The sequence below is a fragment of the Antechinus flavipes genome, chromosome 2 (genome assembly GCF_016432865.1).
Source record: "Antechinus flavipes isolate AdamAnt ecotype Samford, QLD, Australia chromosome 2, AdamAnt_v2, whole genome shotgun sequence".
Lineage (NCBI taxonomy): Eukaryota > Metazoa > Chordata > Mammalia > Dasyuromorphia > Dasyuridae > Antechinus > Antechinus flavipes.
Window position 1 is genome coordinate 539,245,813 of NC_067399.1, and position 14,552 is coordinate 539,260,364.

Consider the following 14,552-nt stretch of genomic DNA (forward strand, 5'->3'; position numbering starts at 1 on the left):
CCCCCTACATTTTGATTGGCATTTCTCTGGCTCTTCTCTCTTTGGATCCCTAAATGGTAGGCAGATTATGCTAGCTTATAAGAGGTACCTTAAAATTTCTACATCTTGAAAACCTGTTCTTTTTCTTTCCTGTAAACCCTACCCTGCCTGCCAACCACCTGTTGGTGTTTCATATTTAAATATTTGCTTTGGCTTTATGTCTGTCTGTCTGTCTATATTTGTTTCATTGAATATTTCCCAATTATATTAAAATTTTAACATCCTTTTAAAATTTTGAGATTCAAATTCTCTTTTTCCCCTCACCTCTTGAGAACACCAGCAATATGATACTGATTATACATGTGAAGTCATACAAAAATATATTTCCATATTAGCATGTTGGAATACACACACACACACACACACACACACACACAAGAAAAATAATGTGGGGGGAAAAGCATGCTTCAATTTGTACTCAAAGTTCATCAGTTCTTTCTAGGAAGATGGATAGTATTTTTCATTATTGCTCCTTTGGAATTGCCTTAGATCATTATACTGATCAGAGTAGTTAAGTCTTTCACAGATGATTATTGTTACAATATTGCCATAACTGTGTACATTTCTCCTGTTTTTGCTTACTTTATTTTGTATCAGTTCACATAAGTTTTCCCATGTTTTTTCATCCTGCTCATCATTTCTTTTTTTAAAATATATATAAAGATAGTTTTCAACATTCATTTTATAAAACTTTGTGCTCCAAATTTTTCTTCCTCCCTCCCTTATCTCTCTCCCTCCTTACGACAGCAAGAAATTTGATATAGGTTAAACATGTGCAATTCTTTTAAACATATTTCCATATTAGTTATGTTGTGGAAGAAAAAATCAGATAAAAAGGAAAAAAAATCATGAGAAAGAAAAAAAACAAGCAAAAAAAAAACAAGAAGAAGAAGATAAAAAATACTATGCTTTGATCCATATTTAGTCTCCATAGTTTTCTCTGGATTTTAGATGGCATTGTTCCATCCCAAGTCTATTGGAATTACCTTGAACTACCTCATTGTCAAAAAGCTGCTCATCATCCTGGCATGGATTCTGTCAATACAAAGTTATTATTAAATAAAATAAAATTAAAAAAAAAAAGCTGCTCATCAGTTTTTATAACACAATAGTATTCCAACGCAATACCACAACTTGTGCAACCATTTTCCAATTGATAGATATCTTTTCAATGTCAAGTTCTTTCCTGCTATAAATATGTTTGTACATATATTACCTTGGTGTATGATCTTTTATTTCTCACTTGGCTCTTTCCCTCTTCCTTCTCTCTTCTCCCTCTGTTTCCGTCTCCCTTTCTTTTTCTATATCCCTTCCTTTTTGTCTGTCTCTTTCAGATCTCACAATTTCACTATTACCTCTATGTTAGGTGACCCTATAACTATTTGTCGATCGCTGACCTCTTTCTTAGCTTTAGTTCCATATTCCTAATTGCCTGGCAAACAATTACACTGATACATCCCACTAGATCTAAATCTCAACAAATCTGAACATTTCTCCTGTTTGCAAACCAGCCCTTTCTGTTGACTTTCCTGTATCTGTCAAAAATACCACCATCCTTCCAGATACAGAGGCTTGAATTGTCATTTCCTTTCTATTTTCATTGCCACTACACTGGTCCAGGCACTTATTACCACTGGCTTACTTTATGGGCAATAGGTTCCTTACCTCTAGTCTTCATCCTCTCCAGTTTGTCTTACACAGTGTCTCCAGATGAAGATTCTTGAAATGCTACCTAGATCATGTTATTCCCTTGTTCCCAAACTTTTAATGGTTTCCTGTTACCTAAATAATAAAATGTAAACTCTTTAGTCTGGCATTCAAGGCCCTTCAGGGTTGAATCTCAACCTGCTTTATCTTTCCTTATTCCTCTTTTTAGTATGTTGGTCTACTGGCTATTGCCTGAAGATCCATTATATGTTCCTATCTTGACATATTTGTCCACACTGGTCTATCTTTCTGTAATCCTGTCTTCTCCTCCCTGCCTATCATGCCCTACCAAATATCTTTGTTTATCGAGGTCCTTCCCATACTTTCAAGATTCAGCTGAAATGCTACCTCCCCTGATGCCTCTTCCAATCATCTTAGCTGGAAGCAATTTCTCCCTCCTTTGAATGACTATTTGTACCTCTAAATGATCCTTATCATATACTTCCTCATACTGAAATTATTTGTGTTCCTGTCTGAAGTGTATAGGTGCAGGGGTCCTCAAACTTTTTTCAGTTCACAGTCCCTCAGACTGTGGGAGGGCCAGACTATAGTAAAAACAAAACCTTTGTATTGTGGGCCTTTAAATAAAGAAACTTCATAGCCCTGGATAAGGGGGATAAACGTCCTCAGCTGCCAAATCTGGCCCGCGGGCCATAGTTTGAGGACCCCTGGATAACAAATGTTAACCACTGAGCAGTGATTAAGGAGATGACATCGCTAGTACCTCACTTCCATGAAAAAAAAAATCAATCAACTGATCAGCAAGTATTTGTTATACACCATGCTCAGCACTGGGGATTCTAGTGGAGAGACAACAAAAAATGTACTTTTTAAAAATACACAGCATAAATATAAAAGATTGCCCCCTTAATTAAGTGCTCAGATTCTAACTTTGACTCAGCTTTGGACCATTGTTATGAACTCTGCCCATCTCTCACTTTCTATGTGTATCACCTTGGATTTAATAATCTCAGAAACTCTGGTTGGATCTTGTATGGCTTAATATTAACTCTATTGCTGTAAAACCTTATACTACAACCTTCTCCTCCCCTATTTTTTCTCTGTGGTCCTACTAACTTCCCCCCTACCCCATCCTTAGAGATAAGATTGCTATTCTCCCTTAATAGATTGTAAACTCTATAAAAGAACTAAGTGGTCACCCAATAACTTGTGCATGGGCTAACACATTGTTAATGAAGTTGTGAACTGATCCGACCATTCTGGAGAGTTCTATGGAATTATGCCGAAAGGGTTTTCAAATTGTGTATACCTTTTGATTCAGCAGTGTTTTTTACTGGGCTTGTGTCCCAAAGAGATCATAAAGGAGGGAAAGGGACCCATATGTGTGAAAGTATTTGTGGCAGCCCTTTTTATAGTGGAAGGAAACTGTAAACTGAGTGGATACCTATCAGTTGGAGAATGGCTGAATAAGTTAGTATATGAATGTTATGCAATATTATTGTTCTGTAAGAAATGACCAACAGGATGATTTCAGAAAAGCCTGGAAAGACTTAAATGAACTGATGCTGAGTGAAATGAGCAGGACCAGGAGATCATTGTACACAGCAACAATAAGATTAGATGATGATCAATTCTGATGGACATGGTTCTTTTCAATAATGAGATGATTCAGGCCAGTTCCAATGAACTTTGTGAGTCATCTGCACCCAGAGAGAGGACTGTGGGGACTGAGTGTGCATCACAATATAGTATTTTCACCTTTTTTGTGTTGTTTGCCTGTATTTTGTTTTCTTTCTTTCTTTTCCCTTTTCAATCTGATTTTTTTGTGTGTGCAGCATGATAATTGTGGAAATACATACATAGAAGAATTGCACATGGTTCACATATATTCACATATATATACTTGCTGTCTAAGGGAGGGGATGGGGGAAAGGAGGGAGAAAAAAATTGGAATACAAGGTTTTCCAAGGGTAAATTTGAAAACTATGCATATATTTTAAAAATTAAAAAAAAAACTGTTAAAAATAGCTTGTACATGGGGTCACTGATTTAGAGCTAGAAGGGGCCATCAGCAAGAGGTGTGAGAAACTTTTGTTTTGTGAGGGACTTTTTGGAGGCCCTGAATCTTACTAAGGGGGTAGCCATCTATATCACTGGTTCTGTCTTTGGGTGTTGTAAAGGCTCACCAGTCGTGGGTTTTCTTCTTGCTATTTTCCCCATGGCAAACTTGAGTGAAGTCTAGACCCAGAATAATGAGGGGAGAGGAGGGAAGATTATTTTGGAAAATAAAATATTTTTGGAAAATCTCTTTGTCGTCTGTCTTTGCCTCTGCTATGGCTGTTGTGTTAAATAAAGTCTGTGAACAATGGAGAGCCCTGGTACCTCCTGTGCCTTTGTTGTGGACCCAACTTCAGACTGGGGGTCAGGGCGAGCAAATAATTCCTGGAAAGTGGCAGCCCTCCTGACGGGGAGCTTGCTTTGGAAGGGCACAGTGGGGGGTGCCACGGGAAGGGGAACGGGAAGGTAATGTAATCATTTACAGAAGATTTGTGGCCAGTGAGCGCTTGGCCCCTCTCCAAGAGCCCAGCCAGAGCTCATTACGGTTAAGGAGATTGCAGCGGGGGTTTTCATTGGCCACTGTTTGTCTTTCGTTTGTCTCGGGGTGACCCTTCCGACCCCGGGCCCCGGAGCTCTCTCTTCCCTAGCCAGCATTCAGCGGGGGTTTATGTAATATCTAAACGCCAACACCGACCCCTCCCTCCTCCTGGGACCTTCTGCTCGGTAAAAACCTAAGGCTCCGGGGGGGGGGGGGGGGGATCTTTGCGGGTTTAGGAGTGGAGGTGCTTAGTCCCAGAAACACTTGAGGGGCTGGGACTTGGGACCGGATCACCTAGCAACTGGGCTATGGGGAGCCTGGAAACCGACACTGGAGCAAGTTTAAGTCCTCGGAGTTGCCTGTTTTGGGGTCCTTTCTCTTAAGGGAAAACAGCCAAGAAGATGAGAATTGTAGCTGAAGCACCTAAAGGGGGCAGGGCAAGAAAGAATGGGATATTGGGTTTTACAGGTGAAATGTGCTTGCTAGGACCACTGGAGATCTATTCAGCAGAGGGAAAAGGGTAGGGCAGCTCTTGTCTCTGTCGGGATATTCAGACCACCCTCTAATGATGGATTTAGGAAGAGAGGAAATAAGCCATTTTCTAGCAAAGAGAAATACTGGTAGTAGGGAAGGCTTAGTAGAGAATTGGTTCGGCTGCTGAGCAATTACAGGCACACAAGTGACAGTCTATTTTCAGTAAGCAAGAAGAGGAAGTCAGGGACCTCTTTAGAATCACAAAGACCAACAGATAGAAAGCATTTTTGAGGATAGGCCCAGTATCACATAGTTTGTTTTACCTGACCTATGAGTTCAATAGTATAGGAACCTTCCAGCCCGTGGAACATCACAAGTGTTTAATAAATGCTGGTGGACTGATTGACATAAAAAAAGTAAAAAAAAAAAAAAAAAATCTCTTTTCTGTGGATAGAGCACCGGCCCTGAAGTTAGGAGGACCTGAGTTCAAATGTGACCTCAGACACTTCACACTTTCTATCTGTGTGACTCTGGGTAAGTGACTTAACCTTAATTGCCTCAGCAAAAAAGCAAAAAAAAAAAATCTTTCTTCTGACACTGTTACAAAGTCGCCTGTATATAGATGGCTTACCAATCAAATATTTATCAATTGCACATATAATGCTTGGTAGAGGTGGAATACAAAGGGTCTAAGACTTAGTCTTGGTCCTCAAGAAGCTTGTAATTGAGGCAAGATACTAATAATCCAGGGGCAAGTCTAGGGACTGAGTGCTGATGAAGAGAGTTTCCATTCAAGAAGCTCCTTACAAATGAACTTTCACATTACAAGGACAAAAAAAAAAAAAAAAAAAAAAGACCTGTGGAAACTACTGAGACTCAGTAATCTTGATCTTATACCCAAGCCTAAATGGGGAATGCCTGAAATCATAAATTCTTTGGGACATATCCTATTAGAAAAGCTGGGTTTCCAGGGTCTTCTTAGAGACCTGGGACTTTACTAAAGACCCAGCCTCCTTTGAGGAATGGCTAAGATAGAACTTTAAGTCTTCACCTGGAAAGCTATCATCCTTCCTTGAGGTTCCTGGATATTTCCAAATCATAGAAGCAACTATGGGAAGGGTGGCTAGTGGGTGAAATACCCTCCACCATGCCAGCTCAACGCATCCCCAGGAGAACTGGCTCCTGGGGCAGAATACTCAATGGCTCAGGCCACTGTTGGGTTTACTCCTGGGGGATGGGGTGGGAGGAAGCTTGCAGAACAGATACCCATGCTGGACACACGCAGCCCATTACTACTGACAGAACCTATCTTTCCCAACCCCTTACTAGAAGAATGAGAAAGGTAGTTCTGTGTGTCTTTATGGTTGCTTATTCCTCTGGCTATGCCTTGAGGCTAAAGGGTCGGCATCCCACAGCATCTCTGAGTCCCAGGCAGCTGGAGGATCTATTAGTCAGTATTTAGACAGGCTGAGCAGAAATTTCTGTGAATATACCCTGAAGAATACCTGAACAGGGCATAGCATTGCCTGTGAATAATCCTTAAAATTTAAAGCTTTCAAAAGGACTTGCCCTTAAGGAAGCAGACTCTGAAAGGAAATGAGGCACTGGAGAAATGCTTGGAGTTAGAAATGCAGATGCTACTGAAAGGCTGATCTCACTATAGATTGATAAGGATACTATGACTTCCTCAATTTCCTACCTTGATTGGTTCATCCTTCCTTAGGTATGGTCCCTCTCCTCCCATTTCTAGAGGATACCATCCTGCTGCTGATTTTGTGTGGACACTCAATTAGCATACTTGAAACTCTGAGCTCTATATCTACAAGTCTGTTAGGCAATCTTTAGCTGGGATTACAGGCATGAGCCATCATGCCTCTAAAGGCACACTTTTTAAATATAACTTGTTATAAATGCATGCTTGGCCTTGGAATCAGGAAGAGTTGGATTCAAGAATAACCTTTGGCATATATAGCTGTGTACTTACCCTGTCTGTTCTGGCCAGCTCTCTCCAAGACTTTTAATTGCAAGCAAGGTGCCGAAGTCCTGATGAAATCAAGGATCCTTCTTCTGTCCTTATACCTAAAAATGACTATTTTTTTCTTCAAAAATTCATGTCTTTCATTTTTATATTACTTCATTTCCCAACATATCTCTCCCCAACCCTATAAAAGAAAATAAAAAAGAAAGAAGAAAAAAGCAGTTTAGTGAAAGTACCAACACATTGAAGGAGACTCACAGTAAATATAAAATTTCATATCTTTAGTCATTTACCATTGCAAAGAAGAGACAGGTGTATAAATTCATGAGCTTTTGTTGTTTTTGTTTGTGGTCTGAGGTCTGAATTGCTTTATTGTTTCGACAACAGCTGAAAAGGCACAAGGCTTTCCCTTTCCCACAGGATCCCTGACTCCCAAGCAGCTGGAGGATCTATTAGAGTCAGTGTTTAAACAGACTGGGCAGAAATTTCTGAAAGTTACCCTGAAGAGTACCAAAAATCCCAACAAGGCATGGAGATGGGATTTTCCTGTGAATAATCTTTAAAATTTAAGGCTTTCACATGGACTTGCCATAAGGAAGCAGACCCTGAAACGGAATGAGGTATTGAAGAAACATACCTGGGGATAAAAGCCTAGGACAAGTTATTTGCAATCTCTCTCCCCTCAATTTGATGTAGTGGAAAGAGGACTGAACTTGCTATCAAGAAATGAGTTCCTAGGTCAGCACTGACATTAACTAGCTAGATTTGCCAGACATGACATACTATCATGGACAAAGTACTTCCCTTAATCTCACTTTATTCACCTATACAGTATGCCAGGCAGACTAGGCCATCACTATCCCTTTGACCATTATGTCCTCAAAGACCCCAGTGAAGACAATCTAGGACCCTGAACCCAGCAGCCTCAGGAAAGGCAACACTTCCAGGTCATGACCCTCACATATTGTCCTGGGAATAATTCCTCTGCAGATGCACCTGTTCCTACAGGTACTACAGCCACAGCTATTGAAGACCCCGAAAGGAAAGTTCTTGTCATCAAAGTCTTTGGAATTGACAAATGGTTCCTCATCAGAAACTGAAGTGACTTTATTAGTGAAAGAATGGACATGATCAAATGCTTTGCCATTCCCTCAGGACAATGGGATTTTTCCATTTGAATTGAAAACTTTCTGTATACCATATGAGCTCCTTAAAGTCAAGGGCTATTTTCCTTTTTATTTGTATTCCCATAATGCTTTGCAAATGGGCAACACTTAATAAATGTTCATAAAAAGATAGGATGGAGGCTGGATATATGATTAAATGAATCTAGGAAACTCCTTCTACCAAGGCAGGTAAACTCTCTACAATTAATAGTCTTAGGAAAGTTGCTCAGAGTCATCTAGCCAATATGAGTCAGAGACAAAATTTGAACTTGTGGTCCTGATTCCAAAGTCATCTCTCCCTGCTCACTATTGCCTCTCTGTCACCTGCATAGGGATAACAATCCTTGCTCTACCTATCTCAAAGGGATGCTGTGAGGAAAGCTTTTTGTGAACCTTTAAGTTCTCCAGAAACTGGAGCTGCTATTTGACAAAGAAAAGACTGGACTGCTTTTGGCGTTGTTTTTTTTGTTTGTTTTGTTTTGTTTTTCATTTCAGTCTTGTCTTCATGATCCCATTTGGGGTTTTTTAGGCAAAGATCCTGGAACCGTTTGCCATTTCCTTCTCCAACTCATTTTACAGATGAGGAAAGTGAGGCAAACAGAGTGAAGTGACTTGCCCACAATCACACAGCTAGTAGATGTCTGAAGTTGGATTTGAACTCAGGAAAATGAGTCTTCCTAACTACGGCTCCACCCAGCTGAACCCAAAGAATGACTATTAAATTTTGAGTCCTAAGATCCCTTTCAGCTCTGAGAAGAGATGGTTTCTAAGGACCCTCCCAACTCTGAGAGTCTAATGTCTCTTCCAGCTCTGGTATACCAGGGGGTCTATGATTTGTGACCTTATGAGCTCATTCTACTACTACTACTACTACTACTACTACTACTACTACTACTACTACTACTACTAAATAATTAACATTTATATGATTATTTCTCTCTGCCAAACCCATCCATCCAACTAGAACTAGCTCAAGTCATATCCTCCTTGTAGCATTCACTGATGATTATTCACCCTAAGACCACCACCCCATCTCCTCACCCCACCCCCTGAATTTCCATATCCAATCCAATATCAGGGTGAGGAAGGAAATCAGAGACAGTCTGATTCAGGGGCTCTTCACTATTTTTGTTTCTTGGACAGCTTAGGCAACCAGGTAAAACCAATAGGCTCCTTTTTACAATAATGTCTTTAAATGCATAAAATAAAATACCTGAAATCATAAAGAAAATCAATTATATTGAAATATTAAAATAATTTTTTAAGTTCATGTAACACTGGTTAAGAATACCTGCTCTAGCTCCCAATTTCCTAAACTATGGTTTGTGACCCTATATGGAGTCTTGTAACTGAATGTGGGGAGTCACTAATTATGATTTATTATCATTAAATGTTTGACATGTAGGTCTATTTTATAAGCCCATATACCTGGGATCACATAAAATTTCTTAGATGAAAAGGTGAAACGGGTAATCCATTCTTTACCCCTTGTATTTATTTCACCCCACCAGTAAGGGGAAATACTTTCCAAATTAGTATTTGGTCCCAAGACTCACCCTTGGATTATTAATATACTGTTTCAATTGCAAATTCCTCAAGGGCTGGGATTATGCCTTGAGCTGTTTGTGCTCTTCCTTCACCAAGCCACTATGGACCCTTAATAAATATTTAATTAGGACTAAGCCTTACATGACTACTTGGGGAAAGGGGTTCTTTAAAAAAAATTCCTTGAGGTGGCTTTTGGATAAGAAACTTATATTCAAAAAGCCCAATTATTATCCTTGAAGGCAATGAATACCTGTGAAGCAGGTATATTTCCATTCTACAGATGAAGCAAGTAAAGGCCAGGAGCATTTGGCAAAAGAATCAAAAAGGAAAAACTCTGAGTCTTAATCTTTAGCCCGGGGCTCTACACACAGCACATACTGCTTAATAAATGTTTGTTGAATTGTTGGTGGAATTGTGAACACATCCAGCCATTCTGGAGAGCAATTTGGAACTATGCTCAAAAAGTTATCAAACTGTGCATACCCTTTGATCCAGCAGTGTTTCTACTGGGCTTATACCCCAAAGAGATACTAAAGAAGGGAAAGGGACCTTTATGTGCCAAAATGTTTGTGGCAGCCCTGTTTGTAGTGGCTAGAAGCTGGAAAATGAATGGATGCCCATCAATTGGAGAATGGTTGAGTAAATTGTGGTATATGAATGTTATGGAATATTATTGTGATGTAAGAAATAACCAGCAGGATGAATACAGAGAGGACTGGCGAGACTTACATGAACTGATGCTAAGTGAAATGAGCAGAACCAGGAGATCATTATATACCTCAACAATGATACTATATGACGATGTATTCTGATGGAAGCGGATCTCTTCGATAAAGAGAGCTAACTCAGCTTCAATTGATCAAGGATGGACAGAAGCAGCTACACCCAGAGAAAGAACACTGGGAAAGGAATATAAACTGCTTGCATTTTGGTTTTTCTTCCCGGGTTATTTTTACCTTCTGAATCCAATTCTCCCTGTGCAACAAGAGAACTGTTCGGTTCTGCACACATATATTGTATCTAGGATATACTGTAACCTATTCAACATGTATAAGACTGCTTGCCATCTGGGGGAGGGGGTGAAGGGAGGGAGGGGAAAAATCGGAACAGAAGTGAATGCAAGGGATAATGCTGTAAAAAATTACCCTAACATGGGTTCTATCAATAAAAAGTCATTTAAAAAAATGTTTGTTGAATGAACAGAAGCCCCTTGCCCAATAGCAAAGTCTCTGATACGGAGGCCTAGTCCATAGCATTGTACTTTCCAGCTCTCTCCTGGTGTTAAGTTTCACTCTCTAGTTCTATTAATAAGTTCATTTTCATGGTGGTGGCAAAGAACTGGAGACTAAGGGAGTGTCTAGAAATATGACTGAACAAATGATTTTATATAAATATAATGGAATATTTTTGTGCTATAAGAAATAATGAAGTAGTTTTAGAGAAAACTGGGTAAACTTGTATGAAATGATAGAGTGAAATGAGAAGAATCAAAAGAATAATTTATATAGTCAACATTATAAAACCTAACAACTTTTGAAAGACTTAAAAAATTTATTAACTCACTGATCAAAGTTCCAGAGAAATGATGATCTATTATCAACCTCCTGATAGAAAGATGTTGGACAAATGAGGTAAAATTGGACAAACCATAGTTTTCATGACTATGTGTGTGTGTGTATATATATAATCAAGGTTTTGTTTTTCCTTTTCTTTTTCAAAGGGGAAGCGGTAGAAGGAAGAGAAGTAGATATGTGTTCATTGGAACAATATAATTATATTTTTGTTTAAATAAACTTTAACAAAGTTGTCTGTGATCTTTCAATGTTCCCTTTAACTCATGGGATAGAGGGTCTCTGGTATCCCTGTTCCAGGACCATTCTGATAAGTAGAGGAAGGTAAACACACTCAAACTTTGTGACTAAGGAGGTCATCTTAGGGAAGGAAAGATGATGGTATTTGAAGTGGAGGTGAAGAAATTCCTAAGGTCTATTACACTAGTGCTGATATTGTCCTTCTTAAAGCTTCCATTAAGCCTGCAGTCTGAGTCTTCCCAAACATCATTGTGATGTCTAACATACTGGGGTTTCGGTAGTTTTCCCCATGATGTATTTCAGCAGGGATGAAGTCACTTGGTGGGTACACCAGGCTTTCACAGAGACAATGTGCATTGTCTAGAATTTTATCCAAATGAAGCAGCTAGGTAACCTAGGGGGTAAAGCACTGGAATTTATCTGAGTTTAAATTCTACCTTAGACATTTGTTGGTCATATGATTTTGGTCAAATCATTTAACTTCTATCTTGGTTTCTTCATATGTAAAAATGATAATAATAGTATCTACTTCACAGAGTTGTTGTGAGGGTCAAATGAGATCCTGTATGTTATCCTTATATATCCATTAGGCTGTAGGCTAGGTGCAAACTCTTCCTCAGGGACATGACTATGTGGAGTCACTTTCCCATTCTGGTAGCCACTTGAAGATATATCATCCTTATATCTCATAAGGCAGTTAAGTGGCACAGTAATAAAGACCTGAGTCAAATTCAGCCTCAGACACTTCCTAGCAATGCGACTTTGGGCAAATCGCTTAATCTCTGACTCAGTTTCTTAATCTGTAAAATTGGGGTAAGAACAGGACTTCCTAAGGTTATTGTGAGGATCAAATGAGATAACAATTGTAAAATACTTAGCATAGGGTCTGGTACATAGTAAGTGCTATCTAAATGTTAGCTCTTGTGATGTTGGTAGCAAGGTGGCAAAATCTTCCTGAGTTCAGATTTGGTCTAAGACACTAGCTGTGTATTTAACCCCTGTTTGCCTCAGTTTACTCATCTGTAAAATGGCAAACCACTTCTGTATCTTTGGCAAGAAAACCCCAAATGGTATTATGAAGAGTCCACCAAACTAAACAACTGAGCAGCCACAAAATTACATAGCAACAAGGCTGTACGCATTTGAATCTTAGGCTTCTGAAGCCAAAAGCAATGGTCTTTCCCCTTGACCAAGATGAAAAGTGGTAGGACTTTGAATGGTGGTCAGTCTTTAGTGAAGAGAAACTGGGGCAATGGTGGTTGCTTTGGTGGGAGAGAAACTTGCAACAGTTTATTCATCTAGAAATAAATGCCAGGAATTGAGAAAAGCCATCTTCCTCCTTTCTTCCCAGAAGTGGGAAACTCTGGGTTTAGCATATTGCACACACAGATAGATATAGTGTTGTTTGCTTTTGCTGAGGTACTTTTTTTTTCTCTTTCTATTTTGATCTTTATTATGAAAAGGAGAAATGCAGGAGGGATGTATTCCGAAATGAGGGTAATATAAAAATGAAAGATAAAACTGAGATGGATGAAAATTTGATCCTTCAGTGGACCTAAGTCTCTCACTGATGAAGACACTTCTTCTGCTGGTACCTTTTTCACCTTTAAAACTAGAGAAGGGAAAGCCTGAGCCTTGGACTTTCTCTGGGAAAGGGAAGCAGAGAAAACTTCAGGTAATGAGGGAAATGGAAGAAGCTCTGATCCAGGATTCAGGAAGCTTGGGAAATTCTAGCTCACTGGTTGTGTAGGCTGAGCAAATCACTTAACTTTTCTGTTTTCCCTATCTGTAAGATAGGAGTAAATAACAATATGTACCAAGTTGTTATCAGAATTAAATGAGAGAATGATCATGGAGAAAAGTTATAAAAACTGGGTCCAAATGTCACATGTGACACATAACTAGATAGATCAGCCAGCCCATTTAATATCGTTGAGCCTCAGTTTCCTCAACTGTGAAAGAGAGGGATTGGATTAGGTAGACTGTAAGGTATATTTCAGCTCTGAATCTATAAACCTTTGAAGCAAGGTATGACATGCCAGCAATCCTTCCACCTCCTCGCATAGGTACCAACCTCTAGTGAGTTTTTAGGGTATTCTCCTATTTATATTCTGGAATCCATTTAGGGGTCTTGGGACATGGAACTTCACAGTAGGACTCCCAACTAATAAGCTCTCTTCAAACTAAATTGTGATTCATCCTATTTTAGCTACTGCCCGTGCCTCTGTTTTCTCTTCATTGACTAATGAGGATAATTGGTCTCAAGCTCTTAATAACTGGCCCTTTCCATCTACGTAGACAATTACTGTGTCTCCCTAAAGTCTTCCTGAGATTGAATGTGTTCCTTTCCCTTTACCCTTCTGTAGTTGCTTCACTTCTGCCTTTCTTGTTTTGTGGGGGCTCCCTTTTTCTGCTTCCCCTACAGCCCCCAAATTCTCTTGGACCTTTTGGCTGTCTGCTGTGTTTAAGTGGGAGCCCACAGCATATAGTATACTATGGGGTCTAACCAGAGTCCAAGAAGGGTGGAATGGCTTCCTCTTTCTACTTAACAGTGACCCACATCAAAGCCAGACCATGACAGAGCCTACCTTTTGAAGGTAAATATTGACCAGTCAGCAGCACGTATATAACCATTAATGAAAATGTCAACTATGCACAGAGAAGCCTCTGTTTTCCTCTATAAAAGAAGGGGTTGGGCCCTAAAGGAGACTGGTCAGATTCTGAAATCAGACCTTAGGAAAGCCATAGTTGGCCAGTGTTCCCCTTTAGTTTTCTGGGCAGAGAGGATTCTAGGATTTGAGGGTACCATGGAACCTTGCTTTAGCTAGGAATGAATGAAAAGATCTGGAGTTTACAAGAATCAGTGATAAAGCATCCTACAGATTAGCCACATCAAAAAACCAAACCAAAATAAACTGGCCACATCTCTACATGAGTGAGGATGATCAGTTAGGAGGTAGGGAATCTCACCAGAAGAAGGAGCCAGAGCTCTGGGAGCACTTGAGGTGTGTGAGGAGAAACTCAACTGGGAAAGCCTCCAAATGTCGTGTCAGCCATTGGCTTTTACAACATTTATCATCCAGTCCTTAAGACATATTAAAATGGATTTAAAAAGACATTTTGCATTTTCTCTCTTTAACACAAACATTATTGCCACACATCGGCTTTTGTTTTAATTAAAATAGGTTTTGAAATCCTCCATGAAGCTTCAGTGGAATTGTTAAAGAAAGCAATTCTCTTATTGGCAGAACGTCCAAAATACACTGTAATAG